The following is a 4,284-nucleotide window of genomic DNA, read 5'->3' as shown; positions in this document are numbered from 1 at the left end:
CCTTCTTGAAGCCTCGATTGTTTACTAGATGTGCGGTATTCTTGTATATAAGACCGCCAAGAAATGACGGCAACAATGTAATTGAATTGCAGACAGAGATAGAGACGGACAATTGAGTTAAGCGCGTGAGTCGTTCGTTGTGAATTATAGTATTTGTTTGAGTTATAGCGTGACTGTGGAAATTAAGTGTATTGCAAAGTTGTATTGGGAAAGAATAAACTAGTTTTATTTAAGAAAGGACTTGTGTCACTAAAGTTTGATCGGAAAGACTTTTTACGGAAAATTAACAAACGAACACAGAGGCGTAACAGTATCAACCCTCTAAAATTTTTGTACCAGTTTAATGACTTCAACAGTATTACTGTCTATTAGATATACGCGACTGTTTGAATTTAAGTTCGATGCAAGTATTAAATTTAGCTATTTTTAGAAGTGATAGTTTACAGCAAGTTTGTTTACCTGTCTGCGTACGAATTGTACGTTGTGTTGTTCAATTGTTGTGATTTGGCAATTGTTGTATTATAGCGCTATGTTATAGGAACCTTCTAAGCTTTTCGCGTTGTTTTAATTGACTATTATTACGCCATAATATTTCGTAGTATGAAGCATGTCTAGGTCTCAGTCAGGCTATAAATACGTGTACAAAATGTAGTTTGAGACATAGTTGGTTTGATAGAAAGATCTAAACTGAGTAATTGTGAGTATAGCTATAAAGGGCATATATTGGCGATTTCCAAAGTGAAATTATCACAGATTGTAATGTAATAACAGAATAGAGAATAAATAATTTGTCTTGCCAAATTGTGTTCTGAAGTAATTGAACCAGCCTGTCAAGTTTTTTTACGGCCGGATTCTTTACAGTAGGTGTCTGTGTTACGTGTTAGAATTTCAAATAGTCCGAAGCCGAGTTAACTGATAATTTAAATTTAGTAGTTAAATTGTACTTTGGACTTAGTATTTAAATAAATGCCGATATATTAGTCAATTTACGATTCTTGCCAACAAGACTGATACACACCATTTTCGTGTTTTAACACAAATTTGTTTTAATATACACACAACAGTAAAATTTACAATCACAATTATTTCAAATAGTTATTACAAACAATGATTTATAAACAAAATGTTCACAAACTTACAAACGATATAAAGATTTATTTCTAGTCTGGAACTTCCTTGATATATTATTGAGGGTTTAGAATGAGGGAGTTAATTACGAGTTAATGTAGATAAAATTTGCTGGGAAACTAGCTAGCTTTGTCCTTTGCCACACACGCTGAGGTCTCCACGATGAATTTGTATGTTTTCGTAAAAATACTAATGTCTGATAAGAATCCACTGAAGTTAAACGATTTGTAACGTTCACAATTTATAAATATTCCTGGTCAAATATCTGAAGTTTTCCAAATGATAAGCGTTATTAAAATCATAGTTATAGCTTTCGAAGTTAATAGCACACTGATTATTGCGAACTAATAATAGATACTCTTTTGGCGCGTCGCATTGGTTGTATTTATAGGCGTGGGAAGATTTTCTAGAAAATTCAGGTTACATAACAATACTGAGCTACATTTAAACGTTTACGTATATACATATATTGTTGATTCTTACTCTCGAGAATCTTCTACAACTTTGGAGAATAGGCGGGAGTTTCGCAAAACATATTTAACACTATAGGCTACGCATGTTTTAAAATATAAATTTAATCTAAACAACGTTCATATTAAAATAAATACGTAACAACAAATTTGTTACATCTGTGACTTGTTGGCGATACATTTCAACAATAAACGAACAGAACACAGTCCACTTGTTTTAAAATAATATATTCAAAAAAAAAAATGTACAAGAATGTAAACTATTGGTTATCACAGTTCTACCCAGAGCTTTAAATAATTGTCTCTGTTTCGTCAAAGTCCACACAGGCAGGTTCAATTACCTTAAAACACCTTTGACAAGGCAAATTATTTCTTCTCTCCTCTGTTGTCACAAGCCCCCCCCCCCCCCAGTGGCAAAGCGGGATGTCTGCGGAATTACAACGCTTGAAACCGGGTTTCGATACCCGTGGTGGGCAGAGCACAGATAGCTAATTCTGTAGCTTTATGCTTAACTACAAACGGTTCCGAATAGATAAACGGTCCTGTTATCACAATATAATCAGTAACATATTCACTTTAGAAACCCAGTTGCTGCTAAACAATCACGCAGACTAACTTCACTTTTTCACTTTTACTTTCACTAACTTACTTAACTTGCTTTCTGTACCTGCACTTATTCATAACACGCGACAGAAAAATCTAGAAATATCTAGCCCTCTAGTAGCAACAATATTAAACATAACGAGAAAGACATAACGAGTAAGATGACGTCAACAATATTACAAAAGACTAGTACAGCAATTATACTGCATACACAAAGTACTATTAGTACAAAGTTAGGTAACGAAACTTGTCATAACTATCACTTTTAAAATAATTAAATTTAACACTTTTCTCACGAAAACTAAATAATTATTAAATATTAAATCATTAAATAAACTAAGTAACATTTATTAAACTGAACAATCTTATATATCCAGCACAGTCTGTGTGGATTTTGACAAAAAGAGACGATTATTCAAAGCTCTGGATACAACTGTGGTGATTAAATGCGTAACGAACATTTGTATATACGTTTGACTTGTTTGAATACATTATTTTAAAACAAGTGGACTGTGTGCTGTTTGTTGTTGAAATGTATGCCCAACAAGTCACAGATAACCCATACATACATAAAAACTTGACACTATCCAAATCACTGTAATAAAAAGAATAACCAAAAAAGGCCTCACAACAAATTCCAGAGGGGCCTCATGCTCTTCCAATTCGAAAAAGGCTCAACTATCGCCATTCCTTTGCTTTTTTTTTTCACGTCCTATTTCCCAATAACCCCCTTGTTCTACACTTCCCGAAAGACTTTCTGAAAGTCCAGATATACCGACAGTGTCTTTACTTCGAAAAGCTGACACACACACAGAAAAAAAAAATGAATACATGGGTTAGGCCAAAAATATATTTCTAAACCACATTGGTTATAGGTTATTAAAACTTCAGTTATCCATATGATTTATGAAAATATATTCCAAGTGTCTTAATACATAAGCATTGAGGATAATCAATGTTATAATGCATACAAATCAAAACAAGCCTCTTTTCATAAATTTCCTTTGTTTATCGTTCATAATACTTAAAGAGAATTTAAGTGAAATATAAGTATTCGTAAATAAATTTTGTGAATATCAAATTCTCATCTATTTCCAGTTAAGAATATTTGCCTAACAAAGAGTGAATATTTTACTCAGATAACTTTTTCTGTTTTAACTAAACCTCACGATTCAAGTTAAGTAAGTTAGTGACAACGCTAAAGTAGATTACGATTTAAACATTTTTAAATTCTAAAATGATACACTTTCATAGATGATTTTTGTTTCAAAACTAGGGTACTTATACATACTAATATTATGCAGCGGCGACATCTATTTGAAGTGAATAGAATTGTTCTATATGCTTATAATTTGACATAATATAAACATCAACATCACATTGTTAAGAAGTCCCTTTTTTATTTTCATTAAATAATATTCTCCAAATTTAATTATAAATCAAATAAATATTAAACGTTGCTTAAAATACGTTCCTTAAAATATTTTTGAACTGATAGGTTCTCGAATTACATAATATATAGTTAGGCTTACTTCTTGAGTAGATACTTCCACTTGGCATTTATCAGTTACTAATTGTTTATAGCTGTAATGGAGTGTACAGCTTAATGCTTAGTCTACACATTCACCCTTAATCTGTTTTAAAACAGATAAAAATCTTACTTTTTGAGGATGGTGAATAACGTTTAATAAAGTTTACATGTATGTAGAAATTAACAATAAACTGGAATTTTTAAGGAAACACCCATACGTTTGAAATAAATAAATAAAAATAATAAAGAAACAATTTTTGGAAGTAGTCTGTATTAAATTTCAGTTTCGTAAATACCATTGCGCAGTTGTTTGTTGAAAATATATTTATTCGTGAATTCAACAAAATAATATTAATTATCGTTAAATTTATTTAACTTAAGACAAAGCCTAATCAATCTTCTTCAAAATTACTCTTAATTCTATTCGTGTTCCATCTTTAGATTATCTTACCGACCCGAAGGAAATGTATTTTATAATTTTCCTGTTGAACGCTGAGCTAGGGAACTGGAGATGCATGAAGAGGGGCGGGCGCGTTTACTATAAACGTAATG

The sequence above is a fragment of the Limulus polyphemus genome, unplaced genomic scaffold (genome assembly GCF_000517525.1).
Source record: "Limulus polyphemus unplaced genomic scaffold, Limulus_polyphemus-2.1.2 Scaffold4655, whole genome shotgun sequence".
NCBI lineage: Eukaryota > Metazoa > Arthropoda > Merostomata > Xiphosura > Limulidae > Limulus > Limulus polyphemus.
Note: the sequence above shows the minus strand (reverse complement) of the source record.